The sequence below is a fragment of the Mustela lutreola genome, chromosome 6 (assembly GCF_030435805.1).
Source record: "Mustela lutreola isolate mMusLut2 chromosome 6, mMusLut2.pri, whole genome shotgun sequence".
Classification (NCBI taxonomy): Eukaryota; Metazoa; Chordata; class Mammalia; order Carnivora; family Mustelidae; genus Mustela; species Mustela lutreola.
In genome coordinates this window covers 73,472,736-73,496,764 of record NC_081295.1, presented here as the reverse complement: position 1 = coordinate 73,496,764, position 24,029 = coordinate 73,472,736, and the positions used below count along the sequence as shown (strand labels likewise).

General features: G+C 36.5%; 1 pseudogene; it reads right to left on the bottom strand.

Annotated features, from left to right (window-relative positions):
- Nucleotides 1-1,935: 1,935 nt before the first annotated feature.
- On the bottom strand, nucleotides 1,936-22,039 carry LOC131834609 (protein LEG1 homolog; annotated as a pseudogene).
- Nucleotides 22,040-24,029: the final 1,990 nt, after the last annotated feature.

Here is a 24,029-nt window from a genome sequence, read left to right as displayed (position 1 = left end):
TCCCTTAACTCAAGTCTTCCACCCTTTGCTGAGGAGCTCTGTGTATGTGTTGGGGTACACCTTCAGTGCTAAGGCCTTTTACAACTCTGCCCAAGCCTTTACTTCCTATTTGTCCAGGCCCTCAAGGTAGTCGGAGGTGAGACATTGGGGTCCTCTCAGCTCTTGCATGGGTATGCCCTCAGTTTTGCTCATGTTTGTGAGTCCTAGAAAAAGACAAATTCTCTGTAGACATAGTAACAAGAAGCCACAAAACCATTTTTAGACTTCCTTGAATCTATCAACAAAAACTTGCTTCAGTGACCAGTGTTGGCAAGCATCTAATATGTGAGATGCCCTCATATCTGAAAGTCAGCCAATCAGGAATGGACTCCTTACATAAATATATCTCTAATGTCAATTGCCAACTGTCTCACCGAGTAGCCCTCTTATACTGATGACTCAACCCACTTAAATGGCTAAAAATCTACCAATCTCTGAACTCTGCATCTCCTAATAACCCATCTAAAGATGAGAAGAGTGCTCTGCTCAGAGATTCTGTGCATGACAATATAACTTTCCCTTCCTAGAATTGTAATAAATACTGTTTTGTTGTTTTATTTCAGACACAGAAAGCTGATCTCATCCGTTGAGAGTTGCTATGAAAAATGCTATTTCCCAGAGGAATTTAGTTTTGCGTGTCTTTGGGGAAGTATACAAAAAATAATATTTTATAAACTACTTTCTATACAATGCCCTGATCTCAATTCCAATTTTGATGTTGACAACTCCTGTTTATTTCACTGGCTGATAATCTCCCCTCTCCTTGGCAGTGATCAGAATCAAGCTGTTGAGTCATGGCAAAAAGATACTATGAAGACTACAATCCTAATTCACCCCACAGACATGCCAAGAGGATAAGCTCTTCTGTTGACCAATATAAAAATCAGCCTTTGAAGCACTATTAAGAAATAAAATATCTGAAGCAATGTAAGTTTCCTGATTCTGTGATTTGTTTAACTTCATGGGATTTGCAGTCAATGGGAAAGGTAACAGTACTTGGTCAACAAGAAGTCCTCATACATGAGTGCCTATATTTGTTGTGTACTTTAAACAACTCACCTATTCTTTAGTTTCTTTTACAGCATGTCTCACTCTGTGTGGCAGATACCATCCCCAATACAGTGTCATTCACTTCCATACCAAGTCATGCTGTCTTATTCAATCTCATTTGCTATAAAATGGGGACATTTTAGCCATCTGGTATAGTAACCAAGATTCTTCTTGGATACTCCCCTACAAATACATGCTAACTAAGCTATTTTTTTTTTTTTTTTATCAAAGTGAGGCAGAGATCCTATATTTGTTTGCCATCACATCCTTTTTGTTTACAGACATCAGTTTGTGCTAAAACAACCTTAAAAAAAACCTTGTACTTCTGAATTCATTTTGTTTTATTGCTGTTTTGTGGTACAGGCATACTTTTCTTCCTATATTCCTGTGCTGCTTGTAACATGGTTTTGAACTTTATCCAATAAAACATTTTCCCATTTTCCCATTTTATCATAATATGTCCTCATGTTTGACATATTGGTGAGTAGGTAAACTGAAAAAGCCTTTGATGAAAAAGATAGTGTAAGATGGAAAGATTGTTACCATATTAAAATAACATTCTTTTCCTTTCTTATCTTTGTTTTTCTTTCTTTTCTTTTATTTCCTTTTTTAGAGAGATAAAGTGTCAGCAGGCAGGGAGAGGCTGAGGGAGACAGAGAGAGAATCTCAAGCAGGCTCCATGCTCAGTGTGGGGCCCAACATGAGGCTCAATCTCATGACCCTGAGATCATGACTTGACCAGAAATCAAGAGTCAGATGCTTAACCAACTGAGCCCCCCGGGTGCTCCCAAACAAAATAACTTCAGATCCACTCTTACCTATTTTGAAAATTTTTATGAGCAACCTCTAAAGACGAGACATGTGAGCCCATAAGTACTCCAACAGGTCATCAAAGCTACTAGGATGTGACTTTACGTGCTGCCAAAGACAAAAAATGTTACTGATATTTAGGCAATTATAACAATCTGTCTTCTTGAAAATCAATTCTATTTACAAATATAATTTTTCAACATTCTAAGTAAGGGGAAAACATTTTTTTCCCTAAAAGTTCAGGTATGAAAGATTTAATGCTGAACACTCCCTAAAGACATTAATATAAGCATTTTAATTACTATTGATACTGAATCTATACAAAAGGAATAAACCATGTGTTTTTAGAAATGTTCAAGATTTCACACTGCTCAGAGCCACATCTTTAGTATTTTATGTATTTGTTTTTCTCTTGCCATGCAAGGAACTTCCCACCAAGTGTCAAGTGTAAGAGTGTTTTATCTAATCATATGCAATTTAATGAACAAAACTAAAGGGAACTGAAGAGAACTAAAGGGAAACCCATTTTTAGTCATGTACTCTTTCACTCATGGCTCATTACTTTAGACATCAATATTTGATTCTGACTGTTAAATGCTAATTCAGTCAACTCATATGTGATTTTTTTTATCAAGACAGTTGAAATAAGCTGATCAAATTCACTAAACCTATTACACAATTGTATTTCTAGACCAGTTATTGCTCAGTTGACCTGAAATTATCATGAGCTAGGACACTTCATGCACTGTTAAGTCATAATTTCTCTGGGCTCACAGGTGTGTATATAATTTATTTGGTATGAAAATAGTAGATAGCATGACCTTGATACAGTATTGGTAATGAGGATGTTAATGAGGTACGATGTCATGCAGCAATTCACTCATACTAATACTGTTGTAACTACAGTAATTTCATATTAGCAGCTTTTTTCATTAAGAACAATTGTTTAATGTATTTTTTAAAAAGCTACATTAAGTGCTATTCAAAAATTATCTGGCTACCCTTGAAGGGTATAATTAAAACATGAGGGTCACCTGGGAGGCTCAGTCAGTTAAGTGTCTGCCTTTGGCTCAGGTTATGATTTCAGGGTCATGGGATCAAGCCCTGCTTCAGGCTCTCTGCTCTATGGAGACCCTGCTTCTCCCTCTCCCTCTCTCTGGTGCTCTTCCTACTTGTGCTCTCTCTCTATCTCTCTGTCAAAATAAATAAATAAGATCTTAAAAAAAAACACTAAAAAAAAAAAACCCTAGTAAAATTCATTCCACTTTTTCATTGCTTCTGGAAATGATGAATGGCAGTTAGAAACATTGCAACAAAAATCTATCTGATCCTTTGTTGGTGGCAGAAAGGTGACCTTGTCTGATCATATCCCCATTATGCCAGAATCAACTGCAGCCAGGAAGGGCATTGCAGAGAGATAATAATTAAGGTCTGTATAAAAAAAGTTATTAATATTGTTAACACACAAAAGAGTTTTTTTCAAAGTAGAGGAATTTATCATAAAAGTGAGCCTAAAGATCTAGAAATGTTATAAAACTTAAGTGGTAATTTTGGGAACTTTGGAAATTTTATCAGAAATTTCCCCTAGTGTTTTATGCAATTTGAATATGCTTCTCCTAAAAACCATATTTTCATAAAGCAAAACTGATATATCTTGTAGATTTATTATTTTAAATCACAGATAATAATTGTACTGGAATTTAAAAATATTAATTAAATTCTAAGGCATAGTAAGTGAAAAATTTAGAAATGAGTAACAGAATTAACTAACTAGAGTTTAAATAAAAACTTGAAACAAAAAAATTAGTAGCAGAATTCTATACTTCTCTAAGTTTTTATTTTAAATCTGAAAATCTGATGTAGCTTTATAATATTCTAATATTTAATCTAGATATTTCTCTTGTTAGCAGGTTTTATCTGATAACATAACAAACTCTTATTTCTGTCTTATGTATTTAAATCAAGTTTTCAGGCTACTAATTTTCCCAAATTGATATTTTTATAATTGGATAAATTTATTGGTAAATTTAAAAAATACTTAACTCAAGACTCATCTTCAAAACACCCAGATATGGGTCAAACAGATGATTTTTGCAATGATTCTGGTTTTGGTTTTTGTTTCTTTAATTGGGATCCTAGGTTAAATTGATTTTTTGTGGAAAGGTCATCAATCTGAGGTTTGACTGTCACACTGAATTCACCAGCCTACCAACTGTCCACAGAGATACACAGATGAGCGCCAGACTTATGGCCACAGTCTGTACTTTGGGTAGGATCAGCTAATCCGCCTAAAAGAGAGGAAACTTAGAGTTGAGTTTACTAGGCACCTTTCTAAGCTGTAGATACAATATGTAACTAAACATAATATGTTTACAGGAATAAAGAATTGTATCAGCCTTCCCATCACTGTCTTTCCTTCGCTTGATGACTTTCTGCTTTCCATCTGCCATTCACATTTTTTCCTTAAAAAAAATTTTTTTTAAACATTTTATTTATTTATTTGACAGACAGAGATCACAAGTAGGCAGAAAGGCAGGCAGAGAGAGAGGAAGGGAAGCAGGCTCCCCGCTGAGCAGAGAGCCCGATGCGGGGTTTGATCCCAGGACCCTGGGATCTTGACCTGAGCCCAAGGCAGAGGCTTTAACCCACTGAGCCACGCAGGTGCCTTTATATTTTTTCCTTTTCCTTGGCATCTGTACAATGCTCAACTCTCTCTCATGGGCCCTATTTTTTTTTAGCATCTGCATCTGTGTCTTATATTTACTAACTACTCTTTATCTTCAATATTAGGGAGTGACTATTCATGTATAATAAGCAAAATTCAGGCTCTATTTGCTTAAAATCAAATCCTTTTTCATTGCTTACCTACCTACTTGTTGACCCTGAATAAATAACTTCTGCAAGCCTCAGTTTTCTCATGTACTTACTGAGAGACTAGCAATAATAACTTCAGAGAGGTTTGGGGTTATTAAATGAAGGGCACAAAAAATGCTCAGCTCAGAGAATATGTGCTTCCATAAACATTAGCCATTATTGTATTTTTATCTCTTTTCTCTTTGTCATTCTCTCTCATCTCCTACTTTCAAAACATCCCATTCTGTTTCATTCACGCTTGGGTTTTTTGTACCTTCTGCATACACTCCCTGCGACTCCCTTCAACTATCTCTGACTTTAAGACCGTCTCTTTCCCTGTTTCCACCATTTTCATACTGGCTTATTCTCTTTACTCCTGCTAACCTTCTGTTATCTCTGGCTTCACGCTTACACTGTTTTCGCTCTTCACTTGCCACTCCAGCTTCTCTTTGGCCCAGCTATTGGGTACCTCCCCTTCTTTTCTCCCAGTGCTCTTTTCCTGCAACGTTCATTTATTCTTCTTTCCTGTTCCTCCCCTGTGTTCACTAGATCATTTCTTTTCACCGGTTCTGTTTCCCATGAACCTCTTTTGTTTCCCTTTTACTTTTCATTCTGGTTTCTCTTTTGGCTCTTCTTGACCTGTTTATCCTTCAGTGGGCAAGAGGGAAAACCTGGGTAATTTCTGTTAATGCATGGAAATTTCTCAAAATTGTTATTCCTCTTCTGAACTGGAATAATATCCAAATATGTGAAACCTACCTCTCTGGTTCTTAGGTTTCGTCTCATCTGGGAGTTTTGAAATCTGTTTCTAAGACTCTCTGTCCCTTTTAAAACACTCCGTCTTTGAGAATGTTTACCCATGATGCAAATCTAAGGATTTCCTTAAGTCGTTAACTTCTCTGTCTTCTCCTCTACAGTCCTCCTTAATTAGAGACTCCACATCGTCTCCAACTGCACATGCCTGGGACTGTGAGCCCTTGACCTTGACAGTCAAGGAAGATTGCACCCTGAACTTCCTGTTCAGAGTTTCACTACTGTTCTTGACATCTTCAGCACTTTCCCCTTCTTTACAGGTAAGCTGGGCCTGCTTACTGCTGTTTTATCTTCTGAGGAATTTTTTTTCTTTGTCTTCCCATGGCAAAAAAATACATCATTCTCAATAAACTTGACTAAAACTGCTTTCTGTCATCCCCATTTTTCCAGAGCAAAATTAATGTTATATTTGTTACTATTCAAATCTATTTTTTGCTGTAAATTTACTGTATTTTTTCAATTATATTACTTCTGCAGCATACATTATGTATAATCCCTTCCTCCCAACATTTCCCTCTCTTTTTGTCTTTTTCTTACATATACCACGCTAACTCCAAACTCTGTCCTTTAGTTCATTCTATTTCTTTCTTCATGGATTGTTTTTTTTTTAAGCTCTTCAACATTCTTTTTTCCAAGTTTACTTCAAATCTTACTCTATACCCAGATTACCGTAACTCACAACATTCACTTTATTCTAGTACCTAATGCTTCAGCTCTTTGTCTTATGGCTAAATCATTTCTAACTCTCCTTTTTTTACTTTTTCTTTTTTTAATTTAAATTCCATGAGCCAACATATAATGCATCATTTGTTTATGACACAATGTTCAACAATTAATTAGTTGCATATAACACCCAGTGCTTATCACATCAGGTGCCCTCGTTAATGCCTTCTTAACCATGCTGTGAGTGCTTTGACGGCAAGCAATGATATCTACTACCAATTTCTTGCATGCTTGTCATAGTCTTCCCTTTTTTCGTCTATTTTTCTCTTTGGTGTCACTGCCTTATCCTGCTGCAGACTCCCAGTATTCTCTTCCCAATTCAAACATTATTCTAATTAAAATTTTGGCTAACCAATAAAAATGAAAAATACTGACATATGGAACTAGACAGATGAATCTCAAAATAATTGTGACAACTGAAATAAAACAGACTAAAAAAAGAGCACTCAACTGTCTATATGGAAATTCTAGATAATGCTGTCTAAACTGCAGTGATAAAAAGCAGATCAGTGGTTACCAATGAAGTTGAGGAGTGAGAGGCATGAGAAGTTAGAGGAGTGGGGAGGGCTGAGAGAGACCAGACTAGGGAAGTTCCTGAAGGTGAGAATACAAAGGGGAAAAGAAAATTTTTAGAATGACTTACATGTCCACTATCTGTGCTGATAGGTCCAAGGCTATGGATATATATCAAACTTCCCCCCAAATGCATTTTTAAATGTGCCATTTAAAGTATGTTTATTATATATAAATAAAACTATACTATACTATTGTATATTTTTAAAACCTCTGCTAAGCAACCTAAAGGTACTTAAAGTGTTTAAGTACTTTGTAAGCATTAGATGCTTATTACTAAACTAAATCATATGCTTAAGAGCCCAATTAAAACTCTCCAGTCTGACTTTAAAGACATCTCTTTAATGGACCCTCATCGTTCTTAAATTTACTACCCACTACTCTTTCATGTTCCAGTTCTCCTGCCAATCTGGTAGTCTTCTGGTTCAACCTGCTATCATTGCCATCTTTGTAATTTGTATTCCAGCACTTTTTTCTAACAATGTCTCCATCAAGCTCTTGGGCCCTACTTCCTTCCCATGATATTCTCAGCCCATAGTTGTCACTCTCCTTCCTGAGCTACTCTTGTATTTACAGTCCTTATCTCATCTTTGAGACTTAACATACTGTTGGTGAAATACTTTTATGGGCTAATTTCATAACCTGTATTGCTGTTTTGGTTTTCTCCAGTCATATTACAGAGTTCAGCTCAATTAAATACTAAGTGAAATTAGCCACTTAAGAAACAGCAGAAGGGAGCTGGGGGAAATTGGAAGGGGAGATGAACCATGAGAGACTATGGACTCTGAAAAACAATTTGAGGGTTTTGAAGGGGCGGGGGTGGGAGGTTGGGGGAACCAGGTGGTGGGTATTGGAGAGGGCATGGATTGCATGGAGCACTGGGTGTGGTGAAAAAATAATGAATACTGTTATGCTGAAAATAAATAAAAAATAAATTTAAAAAAAGAGAAACAGCTGAATCTCATATATTGTATTCTAAAATGAAAATGAAATTTTGAAAGTACCGTATCCAATATTCTACTTCACTATTCACTCATTACTGGACCCAGGGCTGAAAACTTTCCTAGGAATAGATGGGTGCACCCTTTGGGGGAATTGGTTATTGTTTCCAGTGGACTTTATGTTTAAATGGAAATTATATTGGATGTCCGGAGATTCCTTCACAAGCTTGGTTTTAACGCTAGCTTAGAATGTCATCACAGACCAGACCTACGGTCTCTTCCTACCTTAACTGTTTTGTTCCTGTAAGTACTCTTCAGTGCTTAGAACTTGGCAGGTAAGAGGTATTCCATAAATACTTGCTAGAAATTAAGCATGATATTATGCAAATGCTGGAAAAGTCATAGGAAAGTGAGAGAAAAAAATCAATTTTCAAAAACATGATGCTAAATGTGCATGTACTACTTCCTAATCAAGTCACACTTAACGGGTCATTGTCATGAAAAACAGACTTTCTTACCTGTATGATATTGCCATCCATGATGTACAGGCAGTCCCCACCAGTTCATTTTCTGGTGACAATTTTGCAAAATACTTGGCCGTCTTGTTCAGGAGGATTTTATATGATCCCAGTCTATCAGGGTAATGCCAGAAGTTAATGATGTACTTTCCACTTTCTGTCTTGTAGTCACTGAACTGACCAGGACTTTCTTTCCACAGAGGGGAATACACATTAGAGATATTAGATGCTTCTGTTAAAGAAGCAAAAATACCACCAGCTATTACACAGATCTAGGAAAGATTGAAAACCATGGTATTTAGCCTGGAGATTGACATTATGGCAAGATCTTTATTGGGAAATAGAGGAGGAAGCTATATTGTTTTTCTGCACCTTGATTCATCAACACTTAGAATTCCCTTCCATGGCAGTAAGAAGGTGGAGGTAGGGTGCCTGGGTGGCTCAGTGGGTTAAGCCTCTGCCTTCGGCTCAGGTCATGATTCCCAGGGTCCTGGAATCAAGCCCTGCATTGGGCTCTCTGCTCAGCAGGGAGCCTGCTTCCCTCTCTCTCTCTGCCTACTTGTGATCTCTGTCTGTCAAATAAATAAATAAAACTTTTTTAAAAATTTTAAAAAAGAAGGTGGAGGTAAACAAATGCCTTACCAAACAGATTAGGATACCTCCCTTGTTAATCATCTCCCAAGTAAAAATTGTTGATTATATATCAGTCTCTAGAATTTTTAGTAATTTTTAGCAGAAATATTTTTTTAAAGAGGATTTGAAAATTTTTTTAAAGTGGATTTTTAAAGTGGATTCTTCCAAGTGTCTCAGGCAGCAACAGTGGTGCAGACGCCCAGGCAGTAGATACAAAATAAAAGTAGATACTGCAGTTAAGCTGCACACTGCATGTATGAAGCAGGTCAGAGCTTAGTGTGGAACTATCCTAGCAGCAATAGTTACAGTCAGCAGAGAGGCTAAGAGAATTCAGGATTGATGCACAGACATTAGTTCAGAACTGCTGTACTATAACCTGATCATAAGCCATCATTGGGAATATGCAGGCTACGGACTCATGCAGACTCAGCCCTTCTCTATATGCAGGTGCTGTGTTTTTACTTCAATCACAGTGAGTTGCCAGGGAATTCTTTATCAAATAAATAATCCCAAGCTTCAGACTTCATTCAGTGGATATTTATTGAGCAATGTCCTTTCTCCTGGTGCTCCATCACCCCTGGTCAGCCATGGTGAACTGAGTAGGAGAGATGCTTGTCTTTGAGAAGTTGAACAAAGGATTACTGTTAAGAAAATTAATCTTTAGTGAATGTAAGGAATTTGAATATGTAATAGAAGAATTTTACTTTCTTTTAACTCAGCCGCTGCCCTTCCTTTCAATGTGAAGGTGGGGCTTCTCTTTCTCCCTGTTGCATCCATTATTAGCATAGAGAAGGACAGGCTGATACACCAGTCAGTTCCAGATCTTATCATCTCTATGTCAGTTCCAAGTCTTGTAATCTTAACATTGCTTTCCTGTGGTGCAACCTCACTGCACACTGAGGTGAACACCTGGTCCTTGTTGCAACACCCTGTGGAAATTAGGGCATGAGGAGCTGGCACTAAGATGTTCTATGAGTTATGAATATCTGTTTTCTGATCCAGAGGCACCTTGTTTCCTGTCAAAAATTGTATGTACATGAAATAACAAAATACACAAATATACATATGAAATAATTCTTGGCTATAAGGAAGAGATTCTGTAAGGGACATAGAGCTGATGGGCACATGGACATATTAACCAAACCACATGGTCAGCTGGCCAATATCTGAAACTCTACTTTTTTCCCCCTTAATGGAAGAAAGTGGTTGAAGGTGGTTAAAACAAGTAGCCTAAGTGAGAGTTTTGGTTTTCTTTCCAAGTGGGGCAAGAACACGTTTATAGATACTGAAATTAGTGTTGATTTTATGCAGAAAGAAAACATTGGAAGTTTATTGTCTGTCTCCTCCTCAGGCTGGAGAACAGACAAGGGAGTCCCTAGAGTGGGTATAGGGATTTGTATGGGCTAAAGTCGTAAGTCTATGGAGGCATTTTTTTTTGTTTTTGTTTTTGTTGGTTTGGGGTTATACTTTCTTTCCAGATAGGGAAACAGATTAAGTAGTTGAAAAAGCTAAATGGAGAGCTTTAAGCGGGCTGAAAACCATAAGTGTGATACTTTGCTCCACCTTGAAGGTAAATATGACATCTTGCTGGTTTGGAGACCCATTCCCTCCATCCCACTAATCCTCTGCTTCCTCTGCACTGACCTCAGCTGCCCCAAGAATTGGAGCTGGAGACAAAGTCTCCTTGTCCCTCACAGAACCTAAGAACCTATGTATACTGAAAAACACCAAAGGCAGGGAGGGACTGAACTCTTTATAGCCCTTTTGGATACTGGGACCCAAATCACCATCTTGCTCAGTCCCATGTGAAAAAGTGATGCTGAGCAGAGGTGGCCAAAGCCATGGACTCTAGAGTGGAAACCCACAGTACCATGTGAGAGAGGAGAAATAAAGAGCTTCTGAACTAGGGTACCTTCTAGACGCTGAGAAGGATGTAAATGAAGAACCAATGAGGATGAAAAGCTTCTCCAAAAGCTCCAACCATCACCTCTAGTCTAACCCACCTGCCAGTTCCTGCTTCCCTAAGTCCTAGGTAGGAAGTTGCCGCTTCCAGTCAGCGATGAGAGAAGAATTAGGCACAAACAAGTCAGCTGCAAAAGACTGGGAGCAGGGGACAACAGTCGAAAAGGACTGCTGCCAGGAGCAACTCCACAGTCTCACTTTTATTGGATAGGAAACAATAGCCAACAGAAGGACTGATGAAGGTCAAACGTTAATCCGTCTTGCAGACAGGCAAGGAGGATAAAGTTTATAGTTAACCAAGCACATTCAAAGGACTCATCTAACTAACAATGGGCACTTCTGGGAAGAGAAAGGAGTGATAACGAAAAAGGAAAGCAGGCGGTTTTCGTTCCACCCTGAGCTGACCTGGCGTTCCGGGTGCTCAGCTTCCCTGAAGCAGGCGGTGTTCTGCCCTGAGCGAGCTGGGCATCCCCAGCTGCCCAGCTTCACAGTCGTACATCGTCCTTCTCCCCAAAGACCTGTCGTCAGTATTAGTATTTTTTAAGGCCATATCTAAATGTGCTTGGCAAATAGTAAAATCCTCCAGTGGTTACAGTTTAAGTAGCAAATTGTTCCGAGGGGCAGCAGCAGGAAGTAACAGTGTCCTGCAAGATTGATTGGATCCCTTGAAAGAAGTTTAACTGATAATAGATCAGTTTGTAAGAAATTTTTGTCAGAAAATAATTCCTAAGGCTCACACCTAATTTGACAGATGTTTATTGAGCGGTGACTTTTGCTCTTGGTGCTATATCAGCACTGGTCTGCCATGATGAACAAGGTAGCAGAGATGACTGTCTTCCAGATGTTGTTGGTTCACAAGCTTCTCAGGAACTTCCCCCGTATCCTCTGAAACATGAGGAGAGCAGGGAGAGATGGAAGCAAGAGGCAGGCCACTCAAGGTTGGTAGATAGTAGCTTTCCTAAGCAGTGGAAACTTACATAGGAGGCTTGTTTTGGAGAGCAGCAAGATAAATGTATCCTTGCACCCACCTCCCAAATCTTAAAATTTATGAAGTGGCCTTAACGGGATTTAGTCACATTTATCATGTTGGTGTTTTCAACACCTACATCCCTTTCTCATGACAACATCTTTGGAATAGTCTCTGGGAGTGGGAAAGGCAAGTGTAACCCATATTCCAAGGACAGAGGGACAGAGGTGGGGGTGAGGGGCTACTGAGGCTCTGAATCCAGCTCATGGGTCAACTGGTGGTTACACTTTTTTCCCCCATGTCTTTAAAAATGTAATGTCTCAAAAAAAGAAGGTTGTTTTATTTGTGATAGATGAACTTTACCATAAATTTGACTTTTTTCAAGTTTTATTGAAGTATAATTGACAAAATTTGTATATATTTAAGATATATAATGTGATACCTTGATACATATACATATGATAAAATAATTACTGCAATTGAGCTAATAGTCATCCATCACCTCCTGTAGTTACTGTTTTGTGTGTGTCTGTGTGTATGTGTTTACTAAAGATCTATTCTCTTAGCAGATTTCAAGTATAAAATGTACTACTAACTATACTTCCTGTATTGTACATTAGATCCCCAGAACTTGGGACGCCTGGGTGGCTCAGTTGGTTAAGCAGCTGCCTTCGGCTCAGGTCATGATCCCAGCGTCCTGGGATCGAGTCCCACATCAGGCTCCTTGCTCCACAGGGAGCCTGCTTCTCCCTCTGACTCTGCCTGCCACTCTGCCTGTGCTCGCTCTTGCTCTCTCTCTCTCTCTCTGACAAATAAATAAATAAAATCTTAAAAAAAAAAAAAAAGATCCCCAGAACTTATTCATCTTATAACTGAAAGTTTGTGCCCTTTGACCAACATCTCCCCATTTCCTCCACCCTCCAGTCCCTGGCAACCACCGTTCTCTTCAGCTTATGTGAGGTCAACTTTTTTAGATTTCACATGTGAGTGGGGTCATGTAATATTTGTCTTTCATGTGTCTAGTTTATTTCACTTAGCATAACGTCCTCCAGGTTTATCTATGTTGTCACAGATCACAGATCCCCTTCTTTTCTGAGGCTAAGTAATATTCCATTGATAAATTCTTACAATTTGTGTTCTAACAGAAGAGAACGAAGTGCATATGCAATGCTGGAAGACTGCAGAGGAGGAGGAAACATCTTAATGTCTAAGAATACTGATAGTGGAGTAAGAATGGTTATGCATCATTTATTAGGTCCAAAACAATTTTTTTCCAATTATGATATATTTAATTATCTTAGTCTTTTAGACAATATTGGCATTACTAATCCTAAGAATTCAGGATGTCATTTTAAACAACCATGAATCTAGATGTAATGCTTTTTATTTCTTCTGGAAGAGGGATGTTGCTTTATTTTTTCATTTATTCTTTGACTAATTATCCAATTATTGAACATCAGATAAGTGCAATATATTAAGGAGAATGAGAATTTCAAAGATTTTATTTATTTATTTATTTATTTGACAGACAGAGATCACAAGTAGGCAGAGAGGCAGGCAGAGAGAGAGGAAGGGAAGCAGGCTCCCTGCCGAGCAGAGAGCCCGATGTGGGGCTCGATCCCAGGACCCTGGGATCATGACCTGAGCCGAAGGCAGAGGCTTTAACCCACTGAGCCACCCAGGATTTTAAAGGAATCAGTTCATTTTTTTTTTCAGGAAATAATATCTTGAGAAAGTTATGAGCAAAGAATTATGGAAGTTCAGAAAAGGGAGTGATATCTGTAATTTTTAGATAGCAATGGGATCACCAGATAAGAGAAGATTTTAGGGGTACCTGGGTGGCTCAGTCATTAAGCATCTGCCTTCAGTTCCAGTCAGGATCCCAGCGTCCTGGAATTGTGCCCTGCATTGGGAAGCCTGCTTCCCCCTCTCCTACTCCACTGCTCCTACTCCACTGCTCTTTCTCTGTCAAATAAATAAATAAAATCTTCAAAGAAAAGAGAGAGAAGATTTTAAAGATGAGATGTTATATGAGTTGGAACTCTTATACTGAATTCTATGAATAATAAATATTCTGTCTTCTGATTCAGAGGTATCCTGATTCATGTCAAAAATTGTGTTCTAAAAATAATAGAACACAATTATACACATTTATTACACAAGTATTACATGTACATATGTAATGTATACATAAATGTACACAATTATGTATAAATATATATAATAATACACAATTATTTTATGTACATATGTACATGAAATAATTCTTGGACACATGCTGCTTTGTTTTTATTTACACACAATAGCTTTATTTTTTACACATAGCTTCTATTTCCATCTAACTTGTTAAACTCTGGTAAGACTTGTTCCAGAGGCGGATGAAAATGCGTGTGGTAAGAAGAATACAGTGATATACACAGCGTGAGGGAGAACTTATTTGTATGTGTTCAGTTGAGTTTTAGACATAAGTTGGAGCTTGGTAGGGTACTAGTTCAAATTTCTATTCTTCCACAAATCTTTCATGACACCCATATTGCTATGTACACAAACAGGCCTTCCTACAATGTATTTGATTGCACTTGCCATTAGCATATAAGAACATATTCTGGATATATTATAAGTAGATGAGTAACAAAGAAAAAATTCAGTAACTCTTAATTTTCTATTCCAAAGAAATTGTTCTGGACAGAAAAGCTATGTCTAAATTTTTTTGTTGCCCTTCAGGGTTATTAGTTCTCCTGATATATGCCAGTTTCACAAGTCTTAAAATGAAACTTGATGTCTGTTGGTGGTCCTCACACTGGGTAAAGACACAGGCCAAGAAAAGTTTGGCTACTCATTGTTAACCACTTCTTACTTATGCAGAATTTTAATATGACTTGGCAGTAAAATCAGTTGAAAGTTCATTTAGTTGCCAATATTTTTTCTTGATTGACTATTAATAAGTACCTAATAAATATTTTCAACTACATAGTCTTTGTCAAATCCAATATGTCTTCTATCATTCTTTCTGGTGAAATGTCTTCAAATTAACCCGAAGTTGGTGTTTTGTATAAAGGGATGACATAGTGATATAGATTCACGCTGACATTGAAACAGAAGTAGCCAAAGAATTGTTTAAGGACATCACCTTAATTTTCCAGGACATGAGATGGTTTACTCTATCACAGATACCAGGAACAAACTAGGATTCCTTCACTTTGGTTATATCTCTTTTGCAAAATTGAGTAGAGATAGTATAAAACTGTAATTAACCTGCTTGAAGGGGTACAGTCTTCCATCAGAGGTATGTGCAAGTGTGTTTGTGTGTGCTTATGTGTGTATGTGTTATATGCTTGTAGGTTTGTTTGTTTACGTTATCACTCAGTTTTTCTTTTCAATCCAAATTAATTTGATTTTATTCACTTTTTTAATTTAAATTCAATTAGCCAACATGTAGTACATCATTAGTTTTAAATGTAGAGTTGTTACTCATCCCCCCGCCCACCTCCCCTCCAGCAACCCTGTTTGTTTCTCATTGTAAGAGTCTCTCATGGCTTTTTCCTCCCTCTCTGATTTAATTTTATTTTTCATGTAAATTGTTAATATTATAAACACTAAAATAGTGTAGGAAGATAGACTTAAAGTTTCATTCCTTTTCCTTTCCGTATCTCTTTCCAACCTATTTCCAAACTATAAAGTTTCTGGTTTAACCATTCTGAGGGGGTTTTATCTTTTTGTAAAAAAGATCTATCTATTTATCTATCTCTGTATTTATATACTTATCTCTTACTTTCCCCTTATTTTTTCTACAAAATGTAGAATACTATGTATACTCTTCAGCACCCTGATTTTTTTCACTTAATTTTGTTCTGAGAAATTATGTCCTCATAAAGATTTTGCTCAACTGATTAAAAAAAAGTTTTGTTTTGCTTGCTAATACTTAGTACTCCTCTGTATGGACGTTCAGTACTTTATCCAAGCAATATCCCATATATGGCCATTCAGATTTTTTCTTAATATTTTTCAAACACAAATAATAACATGGTGAATAACATTAGATGTATATTGTTTCGTCTTCCATTTCAAAAGAATTTACAACATTTTAAGTAAATTCCCAAAAGAGGGATTGCATGTTCAAAAGATGAGTGCATGGGAACTTGTGGTTCTGGAACACAAACACTTTTCCCCACTCCTCTAAATTTAATAAAATACCTAGATATTGCTCTAAAGATTGTTAAAAAAAAAAAAAAAAAGGAGGGGGGCCCTGAAAGATGAACAGTAGAATGTAAACTGACTAGAAACTTCAGGATTTTAGAAATGACATTGTGGTGAGTTCCATGGGTTTTCACTTATCTCCTATGTAACCCCCACACAGGGGGAGACCTACAACCTGAAACTGCCAACAGAAAACAAGAAAAGATGCTCTCTCTGGCCAAGCACTAGGAAAGGGGAAACTCAAAAGAGACCTAGTGGAAACCCAGCCTCCCATTTCACAACCTGAACACCTCCAGGCAGTCTAATGTATGGGTAGGAGCAGGGTCAGTGGCAAGAGAAGATTCCAGGTCATTCCAGCTCCCACTCCACAAATAAGGCATGAGTGGGTGGTCCCATCCCCCAATAGGCCTGTGACATCAAACCCCTCTGTGTCCCTATGACCTTCACACCTGCATTATCTGTATGTCCCTCAGTGACATTAGGTGCCTCAAGGAAGTGACTTCTGTTCCTGTAGATGGGACCAGTAGGGTTTGAGTGGGAGCCCAACAGCATCAGAACACAACAGACCAGAAGAACTTTGTAAAACTTGAGAAAGCTAAACTGTCATTGGAATTAAGCCCACAAAAGTAGACTGGAATCCATATGCTAAGCCTAAACAGGGTGATTTCCTGCTAAAATGATTTATATAGGATTAAGAGTATCCTAACATGATAGTCAGAATGTCTAGTATACAATCAAAATCATTGGACAGAGTAAGAACCAGAAAAAGCACCATTTTAATGAGAAACTACACTCAACAGATGCCAATACTGAGATGAATCAGATGTTGAAATTATCTGCCAAGAATTTTAAAACAGCTATCATAAATATCCTTTGGGCCCTAAGGGACATTTATAGACAATCCACCCAGTAGGAGTAGAGTAAAAATTCCTTTCAAGTGCCACAAAAATAGATTATTGCCTGGACAATAAAATTAACTTAACAAACTTAAAAGAATTTTTAAAACAGAGAGTATGTTCTCTGACCACAATGAAATTAAGCTAAAAATCAATAACACAAGGACAATGGGAAAATCACCCAGGACAGAAAATGAGCAAGCACAAACCAATTGCATTTCTATACACTAAGAAATGTAAACTAATTTCTGTAAAGTGCGTTTACAATTACTCCAAGGAAAATGAAATACTTAGGTTTACATTTAAAATAAACATGCAGGGGGCGCCTGGGTGGCTCAGTGGGTTAAGCCGCTGCCTTCGGCTCAGGTCATGATCCCAGGGTCCTGGGATAGAGCCCTGCATCGGGCTCTCTGCTCAGCAGGGAGCCTGCTTCCTCCTCTCTCTCTGCCTGCCTCTCTGCCTGCTTGTGATCTCTCTCTGTCAAATAAATAAATAAAATCTTAAAAAATAAAATAAAATAAAATAAACATGCATAATGAAAGAAACTTAAAAAAATGACCTCAACACTTGTAAAGATATAACATATTCACTGTTTGGAAAACTCAATATAGTAAAGATGTTAGTTCTTTCTAAATTTATCTATAGGTTAAACACAATTTCTACCAACATCTCAGTAAGTTTCTTTTGAGATGTAAACAGTCTTATTCCAAAACTTATATGGAAAGTAAAAGCCCTAAAATAACTAAAAACTCTTTTGAACTAGAATAAGTGGGAAAAATAGTTCTTCCTGGCTTACCACATAGCCAAAGTAATCAGGTCAGTGTGGTGCTATTAGAGGAATAGACATATGGATCAATGGAACAGAATAGGAAAGCATGAAATAAATCAGCACAAATATGTGCAAATAATTTTCACAAAGTTGTAAAGGGAATTTAATGGTGAAGGGATAGCTTTTTGAATAAATAGTGCTGAAGCATTTGGACATCCATAGGCAAACAAAAGAACCTCAATCTAATCTACATACCATATACAAACATTAACTCAATGTAGATCAAGGACATAAACGTAAAACTATAAAACTTCTAGAACAAACATAGAATAAAATCTTTGAGACCTAGAACTAGGCAAAGAGTTCTTAGATTTGGCTCTAAAAGCATTTAAAAGTGAAAATCCATAAAAGGAAATTGAAAAATTGGATTTACTAAAAGTAAAAAAAATTTGTGGAAGATTCAATTAAGATGATAAAAAGTTAAGCCATAGAAGGAAATTGATCAATTGGACTTAAAAAAAAAATTTAAAAAGCACTTCTGTGAAAGATTATGCTATGAGGATGGAAAGATAATCTACAGACTGAGAGAAAACATTTGCAAACCACATATCCAACAAAGGACTTATATTGAGATTATATTAAAAAAATTCTCAAAACTCAACAACAATAATCCCATTAAAAATGGGCAAAAGACATGAACAGACATGTTACTGAAGAAGAGTGACAGCTGTCAAATAAAGACATTAAAAGGTTGTTAACATCGTTAACCATTGAAGACACTGAAAATTAAAACCACAAAGAGATATCACTAAATGTCCATTATAATGGTTAAAGTAAAAAAAAAAAATAGCAGTAACACAAATGCTAGTAAGGATATAGGAAATTGTACCTTACATATGTTGCTGTTGGAAATGTAAAATGAGCAACCATTTTGGGACATAGTTTGGCAGCCCTTGACTCTGGGAAGCAAACTGAGGGTTGTAGAAAGGGAGGTGGGTGAGAGTTGGGGTAACTGGGTGATGGGCATTAAGGAGGGCACACGATGTGATGAGCACTTGGTGTTATATGCAACTAATGAGTCATTGAACACTAGACCAAAAACTAGTGATGTTGGTTAACTGAATTTAAATTAAAAAAATAAAAATGAGATATGTTAACATGTAGTGGGTTTACTTTTGCTGTTCTCAAATGAAATAATAAATATTTCAAAAAATAATATAACTAAAGATGAACTTACCATAGACATATAACTTAGCAATTAAATTCTTAGGTACACATACCAGGAAAATGATCATTTATTTTAACACAGAGAGTTGTACACACATATTCACAGCAACTTTATTTGTAATAGCCCCAAGCCATAATAGCTAAAAATCCAAATAGCTTTAGTGGATAAATAAAAACAAGTGGCACATCTCTGCCATAGAACACTATGCAGTAATAAAAAGAAACGAACTATAGTTAGCCTTTGAACAACATGGTCTGAACTGTGAAGGTCCACTTAGATGTGAATGTTTTTTCAATAAATACATTGGAAATTTTTTTGGAGATATGCAACAATTTTAAAATTCTCACAGATGAACTACATAGCATAGAAATAATGACAAAAAGTTTTTAAAAGTTAAGTATGTTATGAATGTATAAAATTTATGTAGACACTAGTCTATTTTACCATTTGCTCCCATAAAAAATACAAAGGTCTATTATAAAAAGTTAAAATTTATCAAAATTTACACAAATACTTACAGGCTGTACATGATACCCTTCCCAGTAGAGAGAAACATAAACAAATGTGAAAATGCAGTATTAAATCATAACTATAGGTACAAAGCTACACCAGCAGGAATGAAAAGCTTGCACTTTTGGTGAAATGTCTTTTTATCTCACATTGAAAATTTAATTTTTATATGGGTACAGGATTGCTATAAGAAAGGGATACCTATAGATTGCAATTTGATTTGCAAAGTTATTATATGACACTTTTAGCAAAAGGAAGGTGAAGAATCTAAAGCTGGAAAATTTAATTTCAGAAAAGGATGGTTTGATAATTTTAGAAAGAGGCTTGGCTTTTAAAAAATGTCACAATAAACAAGAGAAGCAGCTTCTGCCCATCAAGAGGCAGCACACAGGTTTTATTAAGAAAATCATTGAGAAAGGGGTGGGAAAAAAATCATTGAAGAGAAAGGATATCTGCCTGATGAGCTTTTTAATATAGACAAAAAAGTGCCCTATACTGAAAAAATATGCCACAAAGGGTATTTGTTAGTAAGGAAAAGAAGTGAGCACCAGGATTTAAGGCAGGAAGGGATAGGCTACCTCTACTGCTTTGTGGAAATGTAGTTGGGCTTACGATCAAGACTGCCCTTATATATAAAGTTGCTAACCCGTGAGCCTTGAAAGAAAAGATAAACACCAGCTGCCAGTCTTGTGGTTGTACAACAAGAGGGCCTGGACAATAAGAGCACTGTTTCTGAACTGGTTCCATTGATGTTTTGCCTCTGAAGTCAACAACTACCTTGCCAATAAGGGACTGATATATACATATATATATATATATATATATATATATATGTAAAATTTTATATATAAAATTATTTATTATTACATCTCATAAGTCAAAAAGCTGAGTGTTAGTGACCTTGGTGGGCTTGCTCATATTTCTGCAAGTTTAAAATTTTTTTGAATTTAATTTTATTTTTTCAGTGTTCCAAGATTCATTGTTTATGCACCACACCCAGTGCTCCTTGCAATACATGCCCTCCTTAGTACACACCATCAGATTCACCCATTCCCAAACCCTTAGTTTGTTTCTCAGGGTCCACAGTCTCTCATGGTTCATCTCCCGCTCTGATTTCCCCCAATTCACTTTTCCTTTCCTTCTAATGTCCTCCATGTTATTCCTTATGCTCCACAAGTAATTGAAACCATACGATAATTGACTTTCTCTGCTTGACTTATTCCACTCAGCATAATCTCCAGTCCCATCCATGTTGATACAAAAGTTGGGTATTCATCCTTTCTGATGGAAGTGTAATATTCTATTGTATATATGGACCATATCTTCTTTATCCATTCTTCTGTTGAAGGGCATCTTGGCTCTTTCCACAGTTTGGCGATTGTGGCCATTGCTGCTATGAACATTGGGATTCATATGGACCTTCTTTCACTACATTGTATCTTTGGGATAAATATCCAGTAGTGCAACTGCAGAGACTGTCTTTTAAAGGCTTTTTGATATTGAACAATGCCTCTGACTACTCAAAACCTTATGAGTTCAACACAAAGGATGTCAAAGTGGTCTACTTGTCTCCAAACATAATGTCTCCAGTTCAGCCTCTAGATCATGGGGTCATGAGGACCTCATTATACACAGTATTTTATGGAAAGAATTGTCCATATTATGAGAGAGAACCCCAATGGAGACAATATCATGGAAGTCTGGGAGGATCATACTATTGAAGATGCCAGTATTGTTATAGAAAAAAAACAACAACAACACATGAAAACCATCAACCAACAACAACAAACTATTGCTGGATAAAACTGTGTCCAGATGCTGTGCATGCCCTCACAGGATTTATAATGGAGCCAATCAAGAATATTATGAAAGATAACATGGATATGGAAAAAAAAAAAGAGTGGGTTAGTAAAGAGTTTCAAGATATGGATCTTGGAGGCATTTAAGAGCTAATAAACCCCACATCAAAGTAATTATCAGAAGACAACCTGGAGATGAGTGCTTCCAAACCAGTGCCAGATGATGAGGAAGGAGAGAAAGAACTAGTGCTAGAAAAAAAATTGACATTAGACAACCTGGTAGAAAGTTTCTCATTGCTTAGGACTGCTTTTGCCTTCTTTTATGACATGGACTCTTCTATGATATGGACACTGAAACGAAAGAAGACAATGGAAGAAGGACTGATATCATCTAGAAATGTTTTTAAAGAAACAAAAAAGAAAAAAGTCAGACAAAGATTATGATTTACTCTATAAAATTATACTGAGTGTGCCTGTCTCTCCTGCCTTCCTTTCTCCTCCTCATCTCTTTCTGCTCTGCCATCCCTAGGACAGCAAGATCAACCCCTCCCTGCTCTTCCACTTCCTCCTTCTCCTCAACCCACTCAGTGCAAAGATGAAGGTGATGAAGATCTTTATGATGATGAGCCACTTCCTCTTAAATAATCATCTTGCCACACCTGTAAATAAACTTTTCTGTTCATAAACTTACCTGTTGTGAGTGTGACTGTCTTTGTGTGAAAATCTAATAACTGTATGGCAAGAACTTTATGGGACATTTTTGTATCATCATGATTTTCATCACTGAGTATGCATCATGTAGAACACCATGTGTGAGGCTTGTATGGAAGTACACAGCCTATCCTTACAGAGGTAAAAGGTGAGTGATATTTAATATAAAATTAATAATGTACTAGTTTTCTTACTGTTTTATACCTTTGGTTTTAAAGAATTACATTGTTGTACAGTATGCCCCTGTCTCTTATAATGGGAAAAACTGTATATCAGCCTATGGTCATAGGTTTTTTAAAAAGTGTAACAATGTTTCCAATATTATAATTGTGTATGCCATAATGATTCACTCACTAGTGTACAAGCTAAACTTCCATAAAGAAATTGTATCAATTACACCATGCTACCATCAAGCAATAACATTGCTTCTTCTTCATTATCAATGTATGAATCATTTACCTGTAAATAAACTTAAATTTCTTTTTCACGCTATCTTCTGCTTTTTATATATAGTATTAGTAATACATATGACATCTACAGTGTTTTGTATCATAGACAATACCGTTGTGGATACTAACAGATGATTTGACTTATAAACAGATGATGCAAACTGACGGCATTGATAAATGCAGAATGGTAAATGTATTTTCTCTTCTTTTTCTCTTCCTTTCTAAGTAACATTTTCTTTCTCTAGTTTACTTTAAGAACACAGTGTTTGTTACATATAATATACAAAATATGTGTTAACCTACTGTTTATTTTATCAACAATGCTTCTGGTCAACAGAACACAATTAGTAATCAAGTTTTTAAGAAGTCAAGTTATATGTGGATTTTTAACCATGCAAGGGGTTGCACCCCTAATCCCTATGCTGTAAAAGGGTCAACTGTAAGTATAAACAACAAAACTGTAACAAAAATCAGCTGCTTATCATTCTTCCCAATAGCAGTTAAAAAATGCATTTTAACTACTTTTAAATTTAAGAGAACAATTATATTTAAAAATGAGGAAGATATTTGGTGTATTGCACTTGACATTTTTCTAAGAATTAAGATTCCCATAATAAAAATATAAATTATTTTTGTATATTATTGTTATTGTAGTAATTATAGTAGTAATTATTGTAGTAATATCATTACTATGATGTGATATATCATTATTAATTATTTTCAACAAAGTATTGTCACAAACTCACCCATTCCTTTCTTCACAAATTAAACATAGAGCTACACAACTTGAAGGATGAAGAAAGGGGTGTTTAGTTTAATTGAAATTTCAAATCCAGCAAGGCTAATTCTCTGTGTAGATATGATGGAGAACTTGGTTTTTGAAGAGTTGATCAGAACAATTTGTGGTACTTAAAACTGAAACATTTGTTGGCCAAAAGTAGAAAGCAGACAAGGTCTAAATTTGATTATGAAAACATGTTCATTATGCTTTTTTATAGCTATGTTTTGGGGGTATAATCTTAGATTTAATGCTATATTTATTCTTCAGTTCTGACAAATACTATCCTTCTAGCAGAAAAAAACACAAGCATGTCCCCCAAAATCTGGTTCTATCCATCATGAAAACTAATCCACTTTGAAAGCATTTCAGCTCATTCTTCCAGATATAAATTTATTTATTTTTTAAAGATTTATTTATTTATTTGACAGAGGGTGAGATCACAAGTAGGCAGAGAGGCAGGCAGAGAGAGAGGAGGAAGCAGGCTCTCTGTTGAGCAGAGATTTCCCAATGATGTGATGCGGGCCCGATCCCAGGACCCTGGGATCATGACTTGAGCCTGAGGCAGAGGATTTGACCCACTGTGCCACCCAGGAACCCCTCAGATAAATATTTAATACCACTGAAATGATTTCCTGTGTGTTTTTTTAAGATTTTATTCATTGTTTTAATTTCTTTTCACCGTAACAGTATTCATTGTTTTTGCACCACATCCAGTGCTCCATGCAATACATGTCTTCCTTAATACCCACCACCTTGTTCCCCCAAACTCTCATCCCCACCCCTTCAAGACCCTCAGGTTGTTTTTCA